Raw genomic sequence first — 23,773 nt, 5'->3', positions numbered from 1 at the left:
CCTGGGTTCAAGGAATTCTCCTGCCTCAGCCTCCTGAGTAGCTGGGACTACAGGCGTGCACCACCATGCCCAGCTAATTTTTGTATTTTTAGTAGAGATGGGGTTTCACCATGTTTACCAGGATGGTCTCAATCCCATGACCTCGTGATCCACCAGCCTCAGCCTCCCAAAGTGCTGGAATTATAGGCATGAGCCACGGTTCCCGGCCCAAAACTGCTATTTCTGGCTTCTATAAACAATATCTCCTGGGCTGGTGGCTCATGCCTGTAATCTCAGGGCTTTGGAAGGCCTAAGTTGGCAGATGGCATGAGTCCAGGAGTTTGAGACCAGCCTGGGCAACATGGTGAAACACGGTCTCTACAAAAAGTTAAAGAGAGGCCGGGCGCGGTGGCTCAAGCCTGTAATCCCAGCACTTTGGGAGGCTGAGGCGGGTGGATCACGAGGTCAAGAGATCGAGACCATCCTGGTCAACATGGTGAAACCCCGTCTCTTCTAATAATACAAAAAATTAGCTGGGCATGGTGGCATGTGCCTGTAATCCCAGCTACTCGGGAGGCTGAGGCAGGAGAATTGCCTGAACCGAGGAGGTGGAGGTTGCGGTGAGCCGAGATCGCACCATTGCACTCCAGCCTGGGTAAGGAGCGAAACTCTGTCTCAAAAAAAAAAGTTAAAGAGAGAGAGAGAGAGAGAGAGAGAGAGAGAGAGAGAGAGAGAGATAGGCACAGCGGCTCACACTGTATTCCAAGCACTTTGGGAGGCCAAGGTGGGTGGATCACCTGGGGTAAATTTGAGATCAGCTTGACCAAAATGGTGAAACCCTGTCTCTACTAAATATACAAAAATTAGCCGACTGTGGTGGTATGCACCTGTAGTCTCAGCTACTCAGAAGGCTGAGGCAGAATAGTCACTTGAACGTGAAATGCAGAGGGTGCAGTGAGCTGAGATCTGAGATCTCACCACTGCACTCCAGCCTGGGTGACAAAGTGAGACTCCATCTCAAAAAAAAAAAAAAAAAGGAAAAGAAAATGGCAGGGCACTGTGGCTCATGCGTGTAATCCCAGCACTTTGGGAGGCCAAGGTGGGCAGATCATTATTACTGGTGGCCACGGAGGACTCACATCTCTTCAACCCATGGCCTCGAGCTCAGGGGAAGCAGGGATTTTTTTTTTTTTCGAGGCACAGTTTTGCTCTTGTTACCCAGGCTGGAGTGCAATGGTGCGATCTCCGCTCACCGCAACCTCCGCCTCCTGGGTTCAGACAGTTCTCCTGCCTCAGCTTCCTGAGTAGCTGGGATTACAGGCATGCGCCACCGTGCCCAGCTAATTTTTTGTATTTTTAGTAGAGACGGGGTTTCACCATGTTGACCAGGATGGTCTTGATCTCTTGACCTCATGATCCACCCGTCTTGGCCTCCCAAAGTGCTGGGATTACAGGCTTGAGCCACCGCGCCCAGCCTGGGAGCAGGGTTTTTAAGCTGAAAAACCACATCCTGGTTTTAGGACCAAGAGGGTGAGGGGATGCAGGGCAAGCAACTTTACAGAAGCTATTACTGGCAGTTTCTGATAAGCAAAGGCAATCAGCTTTACATAGTGGACTTCAAGTTAAACATTACAATAGAAATATTTTTTTCCTTTTTCTTCTCAATCGCATTTTTCAGAGCAAGCTAGCTGTTTTTATCTACAGAAGCCAAGGTCAGCAGTTATTGCAAGGAGAATGGGGCAGCAGTTACAACTTATTTTTGGAAAAACAGCTTTATCTTGTATACATTGGCATTGCTTAGGTTCTAACTCTAGGCCACCTATAGCACACACTACAGCCTAGCAACAGAGTAAGATTCTTTTCCCCAAAAAGAAAAAATAAATAAAAAAGAGCCAAATGCCAGGCACAGTGGCTCATGCCTGTAATCCCAGCACTTTGGGAGGCTGAGGCAGGTAGATCACGAGGTAAACAGATCACGAGCATCCTGGCCAATATGGTGAAACCTCATCTCTACTAAAAATACAAAAAAATTATCTGGGCATGTTGGCGTACCTGTAGTCCCAGCTACTCAGGAGACTGAGGCAGGAGAATTGCTTGAACCCAGGAGATGGAGGTTGCAGTGAGCCGAGATCATGCCACTGCACTCCAGCCTGGTGCCTGGCAATGGAGCGAGACACTGTCTCAGAAAAAAAAAACAAGCCAAACAGCTCCTCTAGAGGCTAAGGTGGGAAGATCACCTGAACCCTGGAGTTGGAGGTTGCACTGAGCTTGAATTGCACCTTTGCACTCCAGCCTGGGTGACACAGTGAGACTCTGTCTCCACAAAAAATAAAAAATCTGTCTTTATGTACAAGAGATACCTGCTGCCAAACTCATTAAGAATAAATAATGCAACCAACTGTGTACTCTCAGAAACTTGAGAAATGTGACCAAGATTTCAGCCAGTGTTACCCTTGTACTGCAAAGCCCTGCAGAACCATCTGTGACATTTCTTTCTATTCACTCAAAAAAAGAAGAGATGAATTTTTTTTTTACGAATTATACCGTTCAAACCAACACATCAAGTGGTGCATTTAGAGATGTTGGTCGAGGTCTCAGAGGCCATGTGACTAGAGGAGGGGGCTGAGGTCTCAGAGGATACTCAGGAGAAGGTTGAGTGTTGGTTGAAGGAGCAGGTCATCCAAGTGAAGGAGTTGGCTGAAGTACTAGGTAAGACCTAGGTGAAGGAGCTGGCTGAGGGCTGAGAGGTCATGAGTAGATTATTTAGGTACTAGAGGAGACTCATTTGAAGGTGATAGCTAAAGGAGGCCCCCAAGGTAGAGAAGGTGGCTGAGGTTCCAGAGGCCATTAACTGGAGAAATATGCTGAGGTCCCAGAGGCCACACTGCTGGAGGAAGATGATAAGGTCCCCCATAGATAGACAGCTGGATGAGGTGGATAAGGTCCCCAAGGACAGACATCTGGATGAGGTGAATGGGGTGTATGGCATCCCCCAGGACAGATAACAGGATGAGGTGGTGGCGGTAACTCAAGACAGACAACTGGATGAGGTGGATAAAGTCCCATAGGAGGTGCAGCTGGAGGACGTGGTTGGGGGTCCTACAAAACAAACAGCTGGAAGACATGAAGGAGATCCCAGAGGACACTTGATTGCTGGAGGTGTCTGCAGTTTCAGAAGACCACCAGCTGGATAAGATGGTGGAGGTACCAGAGAGCACTTGACTGGAGGAGGTGACTGGTCTCAGAGAATCTTCACTTGGAGAAGGTGGTTAAGGTGGCACAGGACCCTCGAGTGAAGTAGGTGGCTGAAGTCCCAGAGGACACATGAGTGAAATAGGAGGTTGAGGTGACAGAAAACTTTAAAGTGGTGGAGTTGCCTGTGGTCTCAGAAAATCATTAGCTGAACAAGATGATACAGGTAACGGATTTAACTTGGGTGGAGTTGTGTGTGGTCTCAGAAAATCTTCAGCTGGAGGTGGTGGTAAAGATATCAGAGAACACTCAAGTGGAGTTGTGTGAGGTCTTAGAACATCCTCAGATGGAGACAGTGGTAGAGGTACTAGTGTACACTCAGGTGCAAGTGTCTGTGGTCACAAAAAATCATCAAGAAGGTGAAGAGATACCAGAAGACACTCTATTGAAATAGGTAGTTGAGGTCCCAGGGGACCCTCAAAAAGTGGAGCTACCTGTAATCTCAAAAAATTATCAGTTGGAGAAAGTGGTTGAGATCCCAGAGGACACTGGATAGAAGATGTGTGTGGTCTCAGAAAATCATCAGCTGGAGATGATGGCATCAGTACCAGAAGACACTGGAGTGGTGGTGTCTGTGGTCTCTAAAGATTATCATCTGGAGAAGGTGGTAAAGGTGCCAGAAGATACTTGGGTGGAGCTGTGTATGGGCTCAGAAAATCATTGGCTAAAGGTGGCAGAGGTCACAGAAGACACTCATGTATTGGTGTCTGTGGTCTCAAGAACTCATCATCTGGAGAAGGTGGCAGAGGTACCAGAAGCATTCGGGTGGCTTTGTGTATGAGCTCAGAAAACCATTGGCTGAGGAAGGTAGTAGAGGTGCCAGAAGACATTCATGTGTAGGTGTCTGTGGTCCCCAAAAATTATCATCTGAAGAAGGTGGCTAAGGTCCTAGTGGACACTGGAGTCGAGGAGTTGTCAGAGGTCTCAGAATACCTTTAGCTGATGGGAATGGTTGAGCTCCCAGGTGACAGACAGCCTGATGGAGGAGGTGGCCAGGAACCCATCAGTGGTCTTGAAGAGTCAACCATGATGTAGGGTGAGTAGGGCAATCCTGAGAAATGATGATGCTGTGCTGCAGCCATATTAACCTGCAGGAAGAAGGAGGAAGTGTTTTGAAATATATTAATTTGACAGAATCACCAACAAGAACACAGGCTACACCTTATGTTGCTGCTGATAGTTTTTTGCACCTTTCCATCCTCCAGGTTTCAAAATAGCAGCATCAGTGTCATGAAGTCACCCTTCCACTAAGTACCACCGACAGCTGGGGAGTGAAAAAGAGTCATTAAGACAAACTGTTTTCTCCACATGCCACTGTGTCTGTCTGCAAATGTAGGCAGGCTGGGAGCCTGCCCCAGGGAAGACAAAGTCATAACACAGTAAGGAAGAAGCATGTTTCAGACACAGGAGTGTCTATGTCTATCCTCATTCCTCCCTTACCACCATCACCAGAGCATGTTCCCTGCATCAGATAAACAGCAAGTAAGAGAGGCATGAAAAACCCATTGTCCACACATGTTGCAGCTTCTTTTTGGAGAATGTTCTCCAGGCCTTGTATGTTCTGTCTCGATTCTCAGAACTCTGCAAGTGTGACCACCCTGCTCCAAATCTAAGAAAACAGAGGCTCCCTGAGGAGGGAGAGCATGTGCCAAGGGTCACACAGCTTGAAGGAGGCAGAGAGTGGAAGTTGATTCCAGCTCTGCCTACAGGACCCTCTCATTGCCCCTCTGCTTCCCTTTTGACAAAGGTCTTCTTCACTCTGCGGTGCCACCTGTGAAAACAAATGACTCTGGGGAAATGTAGATTCCTGAAGACATGCAGGGGAATTTGGAGAGGGTTTTCTGACAGAACAATCCAACATACAGAAGTCAGTTAGGCATGGCTAGAATATTTCTTTTAATTCACAGGTAATACAAATTTTAAGTGCATTTTGACATAAATAATACTATATTCCATGTAAAAATGAGGTAGGAATTCTGAAAAAAAAAGCAAGTTTTAGAAAAGTGCTTGACTTCAAGTGTACAATTTCCATCATATGTAATCATAGGACTTGACAGCTGTTGAAAGTACAGGGGCCACATGAGAACAAGCATAGCCAAGCATCATTTAAGGCCTTCACTGGGAATTGTCGCTGTGGGTAATAGATTACATTCACTTTCACTAACTCACAGTCAAGGCATATTTTCTATTACAAATATGGAAACTCTGATACTTAGAATATTAGATTGGGGCACAACACAAAATGAAAGGCACTTTTGCACAACACAGTTACCAACAGGAATGGGACTGTGATGAACTATGGAACTGAACTTGTCAAGGAGCATTTAAAATTGTACAAAGCACATATTAATGTTGAATTAATGAGTTTTCATTTTTATCACTTCTGGGAATACAGCATATATTTCAACTGTTAATCACCTACTTTATAGAAGAAAAGAAAATCACAGCAAAATAAGAAAAAATCCCACATATTTCAGAAATAGACACCACAACATCTTGAGTAAAACATATCAGTCAGAGTACATTGGGCCATGAGACCTAGAGCAGTGGAGGTCAGTCCACTCAAGATGACTAGCTGGGAATAAAGAAGCCAGAAAGCTTGTGGGGAAGATTTTGCTTCTTAAAAAGTCAAGACAGAAAAGGTATCACAGTACCCACAGAGCAGATGCTAGGCCAGGACAAGGTGATGCAGGGAAAGAATACAGTGTCCTGATACAGGCAGAGTGAAAATTACTCCAGCATTTATTTCTGTCGTCTCTGTGTTTTCAGTTGGGACACAGCTGCTGTTCCTCATGGGAACTGAATGAAGTCCCGAATCTGCTAAGGGCCAGAGAAGGGAATGGGGCTAAATCTGGCTTGCATCTTCTGTGCAGAATAAGGAACCCTCCATGCTCTCTGCTGCCATCTCACTCTCTTTTCCACACTCACGTCCTTTACCAGAGTCACAGGGTTTATTGGCCAGATGTCTCAGAGGAGCCTGGAGCCCTCTGGGCCTCAGCCGTGAGGAAGACACAGCAGAGCCCTGGTCCAGAGTTTTCTTAACTCTCAACAGGCTGTGGACAGGTCGGGCACTAACCAGTTGGAAAGGAGCTTTAAATCAGGGTTCCCAGTACATATCAAAGGAAATCACCCATCATGTGAGCACAGACTCAAAATAAAAATGGAAACAGTCATGAATGGGAAGAACAACTATAGGCCCAGGACAGGAGCCCACTACTCCTTTTCTTCAAGCTATAGGGACATTTAAAATTCTGTGGATTCACAGTGAATCTAACCTCCATATATCACCAGGCATTGTCAATATTTATGAACAGAAATGAACATAATTATACCAACAGTCATGAGAAAATATAAGAGCTACAGAAATTAAATGGAGGCGAGGTCTGGTGGCTCACACTTTTAATCCCAGCACTTTGGAAGGCTGAGGCATGTAGATGACTTGAGGTCAAGAGTTAGAGACAGCTAATAATCTTAAATATACACGCACCCAATACAGGAGCACCCAGATATATAAGACAAGTTCTTAATGACTTATAAAGAGACTTAGACTCCCACACAATAATAGTGGGAGACTTTAACATCACATTGTCAATATTAGATCAACAAGATTGAAAATTAACAAGGATATCCAGAACTTGAACTCAGACCCGGAACAAGTAAACTTAATAAACATTTATAGAACTCTCCACCCCAAATACACAAAACATACATTCTTATCAGTACCACATCACACCTACTCTATAAGTGACTACATAATTGGAAGTAAATCAATCCTCAGTAATTGCATAGCATTTCACAGGTTTAAATGAAATATTGGTTGGCTGCTTATTTGTTATTTTCCTCCCTTATTCCTTTCTGTCTTCATTGTTAAGCACAATTATTGGCATAAAAGAGGTTTTCAGTACCCATTTTTAGACTGCATTCTAGCCTGGGCAATAAAGCAAGACTCCCGATCTCTCTCTCTCTCTTTCTCTTCCTCTTTCTTCTCTCTTTCATTCTTTTCTTCTTTTTTTTTCTTTTTTTCTCTCTTTTTTCCCAAAAAAAAAAATTTTTTTTGAGAAGGAAAGCCGAATACACACTTCATAACAGTCATACTTAAATAGGACTTTAATAAACACATAAAACACACCCAGACTCTGACTTTACTCCATTCAATAAAAATTTATTTGAGATGAATTTGAAAAATAAAAATAAAAAATAAAATAAAATAGCCTTTTATCAAAGGTTTTAGTAAAGTGATGAGTTTTGTCACATGAATGCAAACAAGTTAAAACTGAGTTTTAGGCTTCCCTATTAACAGTTCTTTTTGGCTAGTCTGTCATTCTCCTCAGCCATCTTCTTTTGTTCTTCACTCCCCCTTCCAGGTCCTCTCTTCTTTGCTCTCTCCCACCCCCAATTTTGTCCCCCTTTTAAGGTCCCTGCCTCCCTTAGCTTCCCATTATCACTATAAATACACTACCAGAAATAAAATTAAAAAAAAAAAAAGTTAGAGACAAGCCTGGCAAGCATGGTGAAATTCTGTCTCTACTAAAAATACAAAAAGAAAAAATTTGCCAAACATGGTGGCAGGCACATGTACTCCCATCTACTTGGGAGGCGGAGACAGGAGAATTGCTTGAATTCAGGAGGAGGAGGTTGCAGTAAGCAAAAATCATTCCACTGCACTTCAGCCTAAGTGACAGAGCATGGTTTTCTTTTTTTTTTTTTTTTTTTTTTTTGAGACGGAGTTTTGCTCTTGTTACCCAGGCTGAAGTGCAATGGCATGATCTCAGCTCACCACAACCTCCGCCTCCTGGGTTCAGGCAGTTCTTCTACCTCAGCCTCCTAAGTAGCTAAGATTACAGGTACGCGCCACCATGCCCAGCTAATTTTTTTGTATTTTTAGTACAGACGGGGTTTCACTATGTTGACCAGGATGGTCTCAATCTCCTGACCTCGTGATCCACCCGCCTCGGCCCCAAAGTGCTGGGATTACAGACGTGAGCCACCGCGCCTGGCCAGAGCATGGTTTTCAAAAAGAAAAGAAAAAAGAAAGAAATCAATTGGGAAGTTTTAGGGTCACACTTCAAATGTTAAAAGAGTAACATTACATAGAAATTTAGCTTACTAAAGGAGTTACATAGTTAACAACAAACAATTTAAACAAGCAAAAAGAATAAAGGAAGTTCCAAAGAGTGCAAATAAATGCTTCTTTTCTTAAAGCAGATCTCATGGTACTGCTTTATTGATCCCTGAAGAATTGCCCAAAAGTCTCTGCATTCATCAGCACTTAACAGCTCCCATTCTAAAATGCTATTGTTGTTACTTTTCTCAAATGAAAGAAAAATAAAGCCTTCATACTGACTCAAGGTGGGAAGGGGAGCAGGCCCATTTGCCTTGCAGGCTCATCTTAGCAATTAAAAGTAACCAAGACTTTAGGGTGGGGCAATGTCCACAGTCAGTGGAGGGCCCTGAGCTTCACCATTCACAGGGAACCAGCCAAGAGGCATTCAGCTAGGGCACCTGAGAAAAATGGGGTCCTGCCACCCAAAGGGACAACTGTTCTCTTCATAAGTGCTTGGCACTGTTTCCAGGAAACATGACAATTACCCCACCCAAGCCCTCACCACCAAAAAGAGAAGCAGGGTGTGTGGATTGTGCAGCAGAAATTAAGTGGCTGCCTTGATGGGAGCTCCTACCTCTCCAGAAAGGGTTCTCTAGGCCCAGGTGTTTCTTGGCCAGCTCCTCACTCATGTGTCTCTCTGGCACTCTTCTTTTTCCTCATTTCCCATCTAGAAGATAGAGAAGGAATTGACTTGAAGAAGAATTAAAACACCACGTTCTTACTACTCAAAGCTTCATCTTAAAAAATAATCCTTAAAAATGATCATCACAACTGGGTGAGGTGGCTCACGCCTGCAATCCCAGCACTTTGGGAGTCTGAGATGGGTGGATCATCTGATTTCAGGTTTGGGAGCAACCTGACTAACGTGGAGAAACTGTCTCTACTAAAACTACAAAATTAGTCAGGCATAGTGGCACATCATTTTAATTCCATCTACTCAGGAACCTAAGGCAATGAATTGCTTGAACCCAGGAGGTGGAGGTTGTAGTGAGCTGAGATTGCACCACTGCACTCCTTCTGAGTGACAGAGCCAGACTCTGGCTCAAAAAGAAAAAAAATCCATCACAATGACCTACCTGTGCTGCTTGTAGGCAGCCTTCCTCTGCCATCTCCCTATCCAAGGCTTGAGCACAGAGCTGTAGGGAGAAAAATACAACCATGTCCTAACCTCACTGACTGTGCTCAAAAGCAAGGAAAACAAACAAAACTTACCCAGTTGTCAAGAGCCTTTCTTGCAGAAGGGGCCATATGAAAAAGCCACCACCCCCAGCCTGAAAGAACATCTTTTAAATTCTTTGTAGAATTTAATTCTTCTGATTTGAACTCCCAGGTAACACAAATTACCTGGGATTCAGAAGTAGTACATTAAAAAACATCTCATGGTGGCTCATGCTTGTAACCCCAGCACTTTGAGAGGCTGAGGCAGGTGGATCACTTGAGATTGGGAGTTTGAGACCAGCCTGGCAAACATGGTGAAATCCCATCTCTACTAAAAATACAAAAATTGGCTGGGTGTGGTGGCAACCACCTGTTGTTTCAGCTGCTGAGGGTGGGGGCTGAGGCAGTAGAATCACTTAATCCCAGGAGGTAGAGGTTGCAGTGAACCAAGATCACACCATTACACTCCAGTCTCGGTGACAGAGCAAGACTCTCAAAAAAAAAAACTCCTCACAACTTATATTAACAATTCTCTTTTCAGGACTAAGTGGAGTAGGGACTGTTAAATGCAGCAGGGCATGGTGGCTCACACCTGTAATTCCAGCATATTGGGAGGCTGAAGTGGTGGATCACCTGAGTTCAGAGTTCAAGAGCAGCAAAAATGGTGAAATCCTGTCTTTACCAAAAATACAAAAATTAGCCAGGCATGGTAGTGCACACCTGTAATTCCAGCTACGTGGGAGGTTGGGGCAGGAGACTCACTGGAGCCTGGGAGGCAGGGGTTGCAGTGAGCTGAGATTGTGCCACTGCACTCCAGCCTGGGCCAGAGACTGAGACTCAATTAAAAAAAAAAATCACTCACTCATAGGTGGGTGATGAAAAATGAGAACACATGGACACAGAAAGGGTAGTACTAAACACTGGGGTCTATTGGGGTAAAAGGGGAGGGATAGCCTGGGGAGAAATGCCAAATGTGGGTGAAGGGGAGAAGAAAAGCAAAGCACACTGCCATGTGTGTACCTACGCAACTGTCTTGCATGCTCTGCTCATGTACCCCAAAACCTATAATCCAATAAAAAAAAAAAGATATGTTGGATAAATGAAAAAAAAAAATCACTGTTAAATGTGCCTAGATTTCTTCATAACTAATCTATTTTCTGTTTCCTACATATCTTGAAAGGCAGTCCTGAATAGAAGATAATTATGTAGATTGTAAAAATAAAACATACTTTCTCTTTCTTTGAATATACAACAGCATTGTGGGATTCATGCTTTTTTTTTTTGGATCATTGTTCAGAAGGAGGGTCAGACCCAACCACATTTTTACTGTCATGAATGGCAAGAGAAAATGTACAGTTCAATTTACCCAATGGACAAAAATACTCAAATAATGGCACAACTTAGGAGGCAAATTCCTATCAAGTACATTCTTTGGACATACTGATCCCTCTCCACTTGCAACCGGGAACATGCATTTTGAGTGATGTCATTCAAAATTACCCTGCCCAGACACACTCTTCATTGATTCTCTGAAGGTAGTTCCAACAGATTCTCTGGGGCTTTCTCTGAATCATGAGAGGCAGTGCAGCTCTTCCCTTCAATTTTCTGCAGTTTGTCACCTCTTCTCTATGATCTCAGAGGAAGTTTGTCTCAGGCCAACTGTTTGTTCCTTGGGCTCTTTCATTTCCCCTAAAAGTCACTTACTATCCTTCTAAGTTGCCTCCATCTTCATCTATCTCCCTCTCTCCTAAAAAGAGAGTGCTCCTTAAGCATCAACATCTGAACCTTCTTGCAGTCTCATGTTTTGGCTGGCTCCCATTTTTATGCCTGTTCTATGTTTTTCTTCTGTTAAGCTGTCAGCTGTTAGTTCATTTCTGCACTGAACTTTCAGATGGGAGAGTAAAAGCTTTCCTTCCAGCCATACAATAGAATTATGAAGCAGAAAAGTTTAGAAAGAAATTCTTACTTAAGTGACAAAGCTTTATACTCCATTTCTGATAGAGAGGACAAAGGTTAAAAAAAAAAAAAACTGACTGAGTGCAGTGGCTCACGTCTGTAATCCCAGGACTTTGGGAGGCTGAGGAGCGTGGATCACAAGGTAAAGAGATCGGGACCATCCTGGCCAACATGATAAAACCCCATCTCTACTAAAAAATACAAAAATTAGCTGGGTGTGGTGGCGCACACCTGTAGTCCCAGCTACTCTGGAGACTGAGGCAGGAGAATTGCTTGAACTGGGGAGGTGGAGGTTGCAGTGAGCCGAGATCGCACTACTGCACTCCAGCCTGATGACAGAGCAAAACTCCACCTCAAAAAAAAAACACACAACTTATTTTTGACCCAAAACTTTGTTGTCATTCTATTAAACAAACACCAACCTATTTAATTTTCATAATATAAATGGCAGATATTTTCATAATTCTTATGCTAATAAATCATTTCCCTGATGTTTTTGGTAAAACCCAATATTCATAATAAAGTCCGGTATCATGAATTGCTTTAAATAATTTCTTCTTTTTTTTTTTTTTTTTTTGAGACGGAATTTCCCTCTTGTTACCAGGCTGGAGTGCAATGGCGCAATCTTGGCTCACTGCAACCTCCGCCTCCTGGGTTCAGGTAGTTCTCCTGCCTCAGCCTCCTGAGTAGCTGGGATTACAGGCACGTGCCACCGTGCCCAGCTAATTTTTTGTATTTTTAGTAGAGACGGGGTTTCACCATGTTGACCAGGATGGTCTCGATCTCTTGACCTCGCGATCCACCCGCCTCGGCCTCCCAAAGTGCTGGGATTACAGGCTTAAGCCACCGCGCCCGGCCCTAATAATTTCTTCTTATTTGTGATTACATGTATACCTCTACAGGAAGTTAGGATACTCTCACATAAGCTAATTTTTTGGAGAAAAAGGCCAATGTAGAAACTCCTGGAAACACATAGTGATAGGCATCCTCAGAACGCCAAGAAAGTCATGCCCAGGATACAAATAATCAGGTGGAAAACTGATCATCTGGAATAATAATAATTGAAATAATGAAAAGGTCAATGACATTAACAATATTTCAGTAAAAAATAGTAATCTGTAGAAACTATCAACCTTCTCCAAGTGGTAACCACGTCCCTCAGATATCACCAGGTGATTTCACTGTTTCAAAAAAGATTGGAAGTTACAGTTTTATGTTTTTTGCATGTCTGGTAGTGTTTTTAGGTATTCCAAATGTAGAGTGGCTTTTTTTTTTTTTTTTTTTTTTTTGAGATGGAGTTTCACTCTTGTTACCCAGGCTGGAGTGCAATGGTGTGATCTCGGCTCACTGCAACCTCCCCCTCCTGTGTTCAGGCAATTCTCCTGCCTCAGCCTCCTGAGTAGCTGGGATTACAGGCACGCGCCACCGTGCCCAGCTAATTTTTTGTATTTTTAGTAGAGATGGGATTTCACCATGTTGACCAGGATGGTCTCGATCTCATGACCTAGTGATCCACCTGCCTCAGCCTTCCAAAGTGCTGGGATTACAGACTTTTTTTTTAATTGACATAAAACAAGTATATCCGATTTTTTGGCTTCCCTGGGCAATATTGAAAGAAAGAAACTTATCTTAGGCCACACATAAAATACATTAACACTAACAATAGCTGATGATCTAAAAAAAAAATCACAAAAAGGCCAGGTGTGGTGGCTCATGCCTGTAATCCCAGCACTTTGGGAGGCTGAGACTAGCAGATAATCTGAGGTCAGGAGAGCCAGACCAGCCTGGCCAACATAGTGAAACCTCATCTCTACCAAAAATACAAAAATTAGTCAGGTGTGGTGGCAGGTGCCTAGAATCCCAGCTACCCAGGAGGCTGAGGCAGAAGAATCGCTTGAACCAGGAAGGTTGCAGTGAGCCAAGTTCGCGCCATTGCACTCCAGCCTGGGAGACAAGAGGGAGAGTTTGTCTCAAAAAAAAAAATTACAAAAAAATTTTTTTTTCAGACAGTGTCCCGCTTAGTCACCCAGTCTAGAGTGCAATGTCACAATCTCGGCTCACTGCAACCTCCGCCACCTGGGTTCAAGCCATTCTCCTGCCTCAGCCTCCTGAGTAGATGGTATTGCAGGTGCCTGCCACTATGCCTGTCTAATTTTTATATGTTTAGTAGAGATAGGATTTCACCATGTTGGTCAGGCTGGTCTGGAACTCCTGACCTTAACTCATCTGCCAGCCTCAGCCTCCCAATTACAAGTGTGAGCCACCACACCTGGCCTGTCATTTCTTTATATTTGAATAACATAAGGACTTTAAGACCCTTTCTCCTTTGGGTCAATCAATGATCTGCACCATTCACATTTTACAAAACAAAGGACAATACAGTCCTCATTCACATCCTGGTCATGTCACTCCTAGTGACTCCCATATTGCAAACCTCCCAGCAGGTGCAGCCCTTTTCCCTCCATCTAATGGGCTTCTCGGCTCCCATCACACTGACCGGACACAGACTCCCTGGAGGCAGCCCCCAAGAGCAGAAGACAAAGATGACTCAGAGTTTCTAAAAAGTCATCAAACCAGATGACACAAAACTCAAATGACATTTCACTTTGTTTTGGTTCATTTTCTTTGAGACAAGAGAGCAGTGGGAGTCCAACTAATCTTTTATGGAATCTTTTGTAGAGATGGGGTTTGTCTCTGATGTCCAAGCTAGCCTTTTTTTTTTTTTTGAGACAGAATTTTGCTCTTGTTACCCAGGCTGGAGTGCAGTGGCACAATCTCGGCTCACCAAAACCTCTGCCTTCTGGGTTCAGGCAATTCTCCTGCCTCAGCCTCCTGGGTAGCTGGGATTACAGGCATGCGCCTCCATGCCCAGCTAATTTTTTGTATTTTTAGCAGAGATGGGGTTTCACCATGTTGACCAGGATGGTCTCAATCTCTTGACCTCATGATCCACCCGCCTCAGCCTCCCAAAGTGCTGGGATTACAGGTGTGAGCCGCTGCGCCCGGCCTACCCAGGCTAGTCTTAAACTCCTGGACTCAGGTGATCTGCCCACCTTAACCCCCCAAAGCACTGAAATTACAGGACTGCACTGTGTAATTTGTCACATGACACAGCCCAATAACAAGGAATAAACCCTATGAGTCCAGCGTCTACTCACACGTGTGGCTTGATGGCTGGGAAACCCCAGCAGGAGGAGCCAAAAGAGCAGCTATGACACCCGCATGTCCTGGTCCTGTCAGGGCACTCTGAGGAGGCCAGAACAGAGGTGAGGGTGGTTTAGGGCTGGGGGAGGGGGGAGATCTGAGTTGGGGAGGGGGATGGGAGGGAGGGGAAGGGGGGATGTTGGGTACCCGGAGGAGGGGGTCTGGGAAAGGATCTGGTTCAAACTAAGTCTTCAAAGGTGAGTGGGAGGTTCAGCTACAAGTCAGGAAGAAAGTCTATCAGGGAAGCAACAGGACATGTGGGGCAAAAAAGCAGGAGGCTCAGGAGCAATTAGACAGAGACTAGGGCTCTGGTTTCCACCAAACCTTCTGTCTGGGCACTGCCTAAACAATTCTTGGGCTTTATACTCAATCTCCACCAATCCCTGGCCCCGGAATGTGGTACCTCACAGTGGACATTCCACAGAGCACCCGCATCCTCCAATGCCCCTTCCCCATCTCAACCCCCCCAGCACCTCCCAAGGCTCTCTGAAACCTTCACAGACCTGACTTCTAGTCTTCCCCACCAGCTCCCTGTCTTTTCTTCTAGGAGGCTTCTTCCTTCCTGAGCTCCCAGGATTTCTCATGGTCCGTCTTAGCTGCAAAACATAAGAAATAAATGATGGCAGGATAGAAGGAAGAACCTGACACATGAGCAGAGTGGGAGGCTCCACAGCCCCCTCTCAGCCATTCTTATTCTAAGCAACAAAACATCAGAAGGATGTGGAAAGTCCCAATAGTAAGCAATCTCCCTCACATCCATGGAGCCATCCATTCGTCATCCTGTATCTCGGGAACGAGTGTTGGAGCTACACTGATTTTAAGCATGCATGGTACATTTACAAAAATTAACCTGACTTATTTTGTTCATCAAGGAAATTTCAATATATTTCAGACAAACCCAATCACACAGCAGGTTTCTGATCACAGAATTGTGCTAGACGTCAATGATTAAAAGCTAACCAAAAATTATTATATGCTTGGAAACTCAAAGTGCCCTTATAAGATATCAACAGAAGAAAGAATCCAAAATGAAACAAAATTGCCTTTACACTCAGTGAGAATATCATAACATGGCAATCAAATGTCTCCATGTGGCCTGGGAATTCCACTGCATGGCACAAGGTTTTGTGGTCTCAAATTACCCCCAACCCACCTAGACATGTTAACATCTGAAACAGCGTGATGATGTCACTTATTTATATTATCTTACTGCCTGTGAAGGTGGACTTTTAATTCTGAACCCTAATGAGGGGGAGAAAACCAAGTTGATTCTCATGGTTGAACTACCAGGGATGTCCAAGGACTCTGTGCATTTCAAGAGACAAAGTTCATCAACCTCTCTCCTGGGGGATTTGCTGCCACAATACCCAGAGGGTTTGGCAGCATCATGAGTGATTGCTAGGGAGTGCCAAGCTGGTGGGAAGGACCCAGGGGTCTGTTGACCAGGTAGGATTCCCACCATCAATTATCTTTCCTGGACCCATCCTCAGCTAAGCTTCCCAAAGGCCTGCTTCTGCCTAATCAAACAGAGTGTGCTCAAACTTAGGCCTCTCACAGCTGAAAACCACTGCTTTAATTCTCCTTACAATTTACTGTGACATAAAGTTATTGTAAACTGCAAATATTCTATTCATGCTACAAATGGAAAGCCAATGCCTTTACCATAAATAGAAAAACAACCCTGAGACACAAGGAAAACAAAAACAAAACAGGAATCACACAACTATGGCATTCAATTCTATTCATATGCTGTCACCTGCATAAAGAGCCCCAGATTTGAGTTATCTGGGTTGTAAAATGAGAGACCAAGTAAGTGGGTGTTGAAGTCAGATTAGCCCAAAAATGAATGGTAGAGAGCACCATCATGTCCATGAAGTGTTGCTGAGGTCACCTTGGTTATAGCCCAAGCAGAGACAGGGCAAGAAAGGAGATGTGGGCAGAGTTTGGGGCCTCCAACCAGGGAGATGATTTATGCAGCCCAGGAAAGCCTCCTCAAAGCCAGGGTCAACCTCCCTTGCAGGCAGTTCCCTCATGGAGACAGGACCAGGCCCCTTAGATTTGAGACCAGCTGTGCTGCTGACCAGCTGGGTGACCCTGGGCTGCTTTCCTTCCACACATGTGAGGGTCAGTTGCTGTGTCAATGACTGAGAATAGGAGGAAGCAATACGTTGAGCAACTGTGTATCGAATGTCATCACCTCCCAAGGACATCTTTGCTTCCAGAGCTGGCACCTTGGAAGGTCCTTGGCCACTAAAAACAATAATGATGATGAAGGCAGTAAATCATTATTTATGGCTGTTGAGGGAGGGCCAGGGGGTAGGGCTCATAGGTCCTTGATAATAATGAGGGTCTGGGGACTCCTGGGGACAGCTGAGTGAGTCCTGTAGGTCTCCTGGGTCCCCAGGGGCCAGGTCTGTCTTCAGTGGCATTAGGCCTAGACTGGGATGCTGAGGCAGCCACTGGAGCATCAGCAGGCAGGACAAACAGCCACAGAGGCAGTGGATCCATTGGAGGTGGCAGGTGTAGGATCAACTGTACACCAAGTACAGTCACCAAGCCTGGCTGACCACTTCCCCCTGCAGATGATGCCCTGTCCCTTGCCTCACACTTTGACAGGGCAGCGGCTGGCACCTGGGGCCCCATGGAGCATCACTCTAAGACCTCTGCATCCTGGTCATTAAATGGGCAGTTGAGTCACCAAAGGCCATTGGAACAAGGAGGAAGAATCAGGTCCCACGATGTTTTTGGACAGTATTTAGCACAGGAAAATGCACAGAATGCATGCATGACACAAGGGAACTGTTGATGTAGGAGCCAATATTTTATGACCTCCACCCCTAATCTGAGCACTCTCACCTGTGCAATCTGAAAGAAACAGGAGACTTGCAGGAAAGATAGCACCTGGATTTAACTTAAAGGAACTAAAACATTGAATGTTCACACTCCTGATATCCTTCCAAATCAACTCTCTCAATGCTCCTATCTTCACCACTATCATATGAAGTAACTGAGGCAGTCAGAGACTTACTGACTCAATGCCACTAAGTTGACTTCTGAGTTCACTGCTGATCACATCTGAACAAACTGCTTTTTCTGAAGTCTACCCTGTTTGATCATGATGCTGTTGATTTTGTGCACCTCTGGGACAAACCCTATCTGGTAGAGGATAAAGCAAATGCAGTGACTCAGTCTTGCTGTCATTTCCCATCAGTTCCCCACTCACCTCCTCTGTCCCTCCACAGTCTCCCACAAAGGCTGACACTGTATGGTGGCCTTAATGGAGTCCACTGAGTATTTCAGGTTCTCCTTTGGGCCCCTTGAAGGTGGAGGTAGTTGTGGGATTTGCTTGGACTCAGGAGATGTGAGTGGAAGTGAAGTGTGTCACCTCGAGGCAAAAGAGTTGGCAGCCATTGGGACTGGCCTCCCTTTTCCTCATCTCTTAGAGCTGCTGACAGGTCCCCTATCAAGGATGCTTCTTTATTCTCATGGCAGATGAGGGGATGTGAGGCACAGGGCCCAGGAGAGCCATGGAGGATGTGCAGCATGAGCAGACAAAGAGCCTTCAGTGTTGTAAATTTCCATGGTTTTGGGCTGTTTGTTACTTACAGTGATACCTAGTCCATCCTAGCAGACATACACCGTCTACTCCGTGCTCTGTGAAGCAGACTAGCCTACTGTCAGAACGTAAACTGGCTGTCAAGCACATGTAGGCTTCAGTTCTGGCTCTGCCTTTTATTAACTGCAACCTCAGGCATATAACTTTCAGTCTCAGAGCCTCAGTTTCAACTCTGTAAAATGGGTTGGCTATATATTATATACTATTATTTTATTTTATATGTAATATATGTAGTATAAAATATGTATATATATATATATATATATATATTTTTTTTTTTTTTTTGAGACAGTTTCACTCTTGTTACCCAGGCTGGAGTGCAGTGGTCGATCTCGGCTCACCGCAACCTCCGCCTCCTGGGTTCAGGCAATTCTCCAGCCTCAGCCTCCTGAGTAGCTGGGATTACAGGCACGCGCCACCATGCCCAGCTAATTTTTTGTATTTTTAGTAGAGACGGGGTTTCGCTATGTTGACCAGGATGGTCTCGATCTCTTGACCTCGTGATCCACCCGCCTCGACCTCCCAAAGTGCTGGGATTACAGGCATTAGCCACCGCGCCCCGCCTGGGTTGGCTATATTATCTCAGGTTAGGGAGAGAATTAAATGATATAAACATGCATGTAGAGCATTGAGCACAGGGCCTGGCACACACAATGAGTACAGTGTTAGCCATGTAGCTTCATAATGTGAATTGATTGTCAATACCCAGACAATGCAGCAATGTATTACAAAAAGAGAAATTTAAACTTATGTGCATGTGTATTTATTGACTTTTAAACAGATAAGATAAAACTATGGACCAGGCAAAGTAGCTCATGCCTGCAATCCCAGCACTTTTTGAGGCCATGGTGGGCAGATCACAAGATTAGGAGTTCAAGATCAGCCTGGTCAGTATGGTGAAATCCTGTCTCTACTAAAAAATATGAAAGTTGGCCAGGCATGGTGGTGTGCACCTGTAATTCCAGCTATTCAGGAGGCTGATGCAGAAGAATTGCTTGAACCCAGGGAGGCAAAGGTGGCAGTAAGCTGACATCACAGTACTGCACTTCAGCCTGAGCGAAAGAGTGAGACTCTGTCTCAAAAAATAATAAACCATGTACATTCTTTCATAGCTAGTGTGTTTCTTTTAAATAGTATATCGTTAAAATATTTTTAACTCAAAAACAAAAGATCATTTTTGAGATTATCATTTTAAATGACAAGATTATGCTCAATTTATGGAGTAATTTAATTATTACTATTGGACTTTTTGTAGATTGCAAAGAGCATTCAAAACAAATGAAGTAGGATAAAAAGTATGTATTACATGTTGTAAATATGACTTTGTTAAGTCTTTTATTCAGAAATATAGAACACATATACATAATATAGAATTTATTTATTATGAGTCATGTTAAAAAATAGCTTAAAAGCTGCTGATTTGTTTCCTTTTCAATTTTGCAGGATAATTCTTTTTTTTGACAGAGTCTCATTCTGTGCCCAGGTTGGAGTGCAGTGGCACTTAGCTCATTGCAACCTCCACCTCCTGGATTCAAGCAGTTATCCTGTCTCTGCATGCTGACTAGCTGGGACTACAGGCATGCACCACCATGACTGGCTAATTTTTGTATTTTTAGTAGAGATGAGGTTTCGCCATACTGGTCAGGCTTGTCTTGAACTCCTAACTTCAGGTGATCCACCCACCTCTGCCTCCCAATATGCTGGGATTACAGGCATGAGCCACCACACCCAGCCTAATTTTGCAGGATAGTAAGTAACCTTTAGGCCAACTGCAATGGCTCACCCCTGTAATCCCAGACCTTTGGGAGGATGAGGCGAAGGATTGCCTGAGGTCAGGAGTTCAACACCAGCTTGGCTAACATGGTGAAACCCCGTTTCTACTAAAAAAAAAAAAATTAGCCAAATGTAGTGGCACACGCTTATAGTTTCAGCTACTTGGGAGGTTGAGACAGAAGAATTGCTTGGACTCAGGAGGCAGAGGTTGCAGTGAGCCAAGATCATACCATTTTACTCTAGCCTGGGCAAGAAAGCAAGTCTCTGTCTCAAATAAATAAATAAATACCCTTTTTAAGTATCGTTTGGCACTTATCTGATTGTTTTTCTTTAGGTTAACATGCTGGCAGTGATTCCTTTTGAATTTCTGACACAAGATGGCAGTTTTTATCCAAATAAGTCAACTACTCTACCCCATCCCTAAGACGCTTGTACAGAAGAAAAAAGGAAGAAAAAGCCAGTACTGTGACTGCCTATGCTTCCCCCAGTGTGGCCCACTGTGAGACGTGTGGCAGCCAAGATGAGGAACTTAATTTAAAAAAAAAATGTTTGTTGAATGAGTGGAAAAACAAGGTAATGCTTGAGTCTATAGTGGTCAAGAGCATGGTGGCCTCAGAAAGGGTCAGAACCAAGTTCAAATTCCCATACTTTGAATTTCTACTTCATGCCATGCCAAATTACTTTACCCTTCTTCATCTTAGTTTCCTTCTGTGTGAAATGGGAACAATAGATTTCATTCCTCATTCAGTTTCTGTCAAAGATTCATGAGATAAGACCTCCAAATCATCCAACTCATTTAAATGAATCATCACCTCTGTCATAACTAGTGGGATCAATTTCACTATTACTGCATATACAGTTCTGTGCCTGAAACCTACACAAAAAAAAAAGAAAGAAAGAAAATCTTACCTCTAAAAAGTGTCAGTGATTTGTCATTTTTATATTATTATTATTAATTTTTTGTTTTTTTTTTTTGAGACGGAGTTCCGCTCTTGTTACCCAGGCTGGAGTGCAATGGTGCAATCTTGGCTAACGCAACCTCCGCCTCCTGAGTTCAGGCAATTCTCCTGCCTCAGCCTCCTGAGTAGCTGGGATTACAGGCAAGTGCCACCATGCCCAGCTAATTTTTTGTATTTTTCGTAGAGACGGGGTTTCACCATGTTGACCAGGATGGTCTCGATCTCTTGACCTCGTGATTCACCCGCCTCGACCTCCCAAAGTGCTGGGATTACAGGCTTGAGCCACCGCGCCCAGCCCATTTTTATATTATTAATCATAACCATAGTTAATCACACAAGGCCTTGTACATGGCTGGTGCTCCACAAACACTTGTAGAATCAATGCATATGGGCTCCACAGCCACACTGTTTAGATTCTATTTGGCTTCCACCACTTATGAGCTGAGTGATCTGGACAAGGTAATTCACCTCTTTATGTCTCCGTTTCCTTCGCTACAAAATACAGATAATAAGAATCCCTAGCTCCTTAGGTTGTTGCCAGGGGTGAATGATTTGGCACATAGTAGGGGCTTCTTAAAAATTAAGATAATGTGATAATCTCCTTCCAAATCTTTCTTTTCAGAGCCACAGATGAGGCCATAGTGCCGCCTGGTGACCCTAGAGTGTAAGTACACATGATCGCCAATACGCTGTCTCTCCACCACAGGTCCCAGACTGGCTAGGTACTGCCTGGAGGTTTCTGCTGCACCTGCCTTCTCAAGGCTCAGGTAAAGACTTTTGAATTTTCCTTCTCTCATTCCTGCAGATGGGGTTCAGGTTGCCAGACACAACTGGGTGATCCACAAAGCAGTGACCACCTATACCAGCCCTGTGAAATAACTGGAGAATGTTCCTTCCTTCCCAAGCTCTGGGCAGATGCCAGGGCTGGGGTGACCTATGACCTCAAGTTTCTTGCTTTGGAGGGTCACATTTTCTGTTGGCAAGTAAGGCAAAGGTCACAGGAAGCCAGAGACCCAGGATCTCTCTGTGCTATGGGCCCAAACAATAAACACCTGAACAGTCTATGCTAAAAGCCCAAGGCTCGGGTGCTCCCCAGGGCTTCTTGCCTCATGGCCTCTGCTGAGGGAGGATGAATAGTATGTCCTCTCAGAGTTTTGGGAGTTTGTAGCAAGCAGTCTCTCCAGCACAAAATCCCTTGGAAACCTCAAATTGTGTCTAAAACATTCGTGCACATTTTGCATCCTATTTTTCATATGTCAGCATGTTTTTAAAAAAATAAACCTCAATTTCCTAAATATGCAAGAGTAAATGGGTATTGTAGGACAATGTGGCTTTTTAAAGCATGTTATTAAGGCCAGGGAACGTGGCTCATGCCTGTAATCCCAGCACTTTGGAAGGGTGAGGTGGGTGGATCACCTGAGGTTGGGAATTCGAGACCAGCCTGACCAACAAGGAGAAACCCATGTCTACTAAAAATACAAAATTAGTCAAATGTGGTGGTGATCCCTGTAATCCCAGCTACTTGGGATGCTGAGGCAGGAGAATCACTTAAACCTGGAAGGCAGAGGTGTGGTGAGCCAAGATTGCACCACGAAATTCCAACCTGGGAAACAAGAGCAAAACTTTGTCTCAAAAAAAAAAAAATATATATATATATATATATATATATATTAGATATATATAATATATAATATATTAGATATAGTTAAAATATATATTATATATAGTTAAAATATATATATATTAGATATATATAATATATAATATATTAGATATAGTTAAAATATATATTATATATAGTTAAAATATATATATATAATATATTTTCCTATATATAGTTATTTAAAAATCTTCCCCACCCCCTTTCTGAATGCCAAGAATGCCAAATACTTATTCAACAAATATTAAATGCCTACTATGGGCCAGGTGCAGTGGCTCACATTTGTAATTCCAACACTTTGGGAGGCCAAGGTGGGTGGATCACTTGAGGCAAGAGTTTAAGACCAGTCTGGTCAACATGGTGAAACTCCATCACTACTAAAAGTACAAATATTAGCTGGGCATGGTAGTGCACACCTGTAATCCCAGCTACTAGGAAGGCTGAGGCAGGAGCCACTGCACTCCAGCCTGGATGACAGAGCGAGACTCCATCTGTAACTTAATTAATTAATTAATTAAAATAAATAAATAAATAAGTACCTACTATATTCCAGCCACGATTCATGGTCTTGGGCTATAGCAGATAACAAAGTGACAGGGTTCCTCTCTCCTATAACTTACATCTTTATACAATAATGAAAGAGTTAACATTAATTAAGCTGTTACTACATGTTAGCTATGGGGCAAAGTCATTCCCAAATGTTATTACACTTAAACCTGCTGGAAAGCTTACAAAGAACATAGTTATTTTTCCCTGAAAAACTGAATTTTAGACAGGCATGATGGCTCATGCTTGTAATCCCAGCAGTTTGGGGGGCCGAGGCAGGTGGATCACCTGAGGTCAGAAGTTCGAGACCAGCCTGGCCAATACGATAGAACCCCAACTCTCCTAAAATTACAAAAATTAGTTGGGCATAGTAATGGGCACCTGTAATCTCAGGACTCCAGTGGTTGAGGCAGGAGAATAACTTGAACCCAGGAGAAGGAGGTTGCAGTGAGCCAAGATCATGCCATTGCACTTCAGCCTGGTGACAAGAGCAAAAGTCTTCTCAAAACAAACAAACAACAAAAAACTAAGTCTCAGAATGATGAAGCACTTTGTCCAATGTGACA

The 23,773-nt window shown here is 43.9% G+C and overlaps 1 long non-coding RNA gene across 1 annotated transcript; it reads right to left on the bottom strand.

Annotated features, from left to right (window-relative positions):
• Positions 1–649: 649 nt before the first annotated feature.
• On the bottom strand, positions 650–14,771 carry LOC118152908 (uncharacterized). Its single transcript, XR_004741933.2, has 3 exons — positions 14,608–14,771; positions 8,910–9,002; positions 650–4,319 (listed from the first exon to the last, which is right to left on the bottom strand). It is a non-coding gene; the product is annotated as an uncharacterized LOC118152908 (long non-coding RNA).
• Positions 14,772–23,773: the final 9,002 nt, after the last annotated feature.

Source organism: Callithrix jacchus, chromosome 4 (genome assembly GCF_049354715.1).
Source record: "Callithrix jacchus isolate 240 chromosome 4, calJac240_pri, whole genome shotgun sequence".
In the NCBI taxonomy this organism is placed as follows: domain Eukaryota; kingdom Metazoa; phylum Chordata; class Mammalia; order Primates; family Cebidae; genus Callithrix; species Callithrix jacchus.
This window is presented reverse-complemented; position numbering and strand designations above follow the sequence as displayed.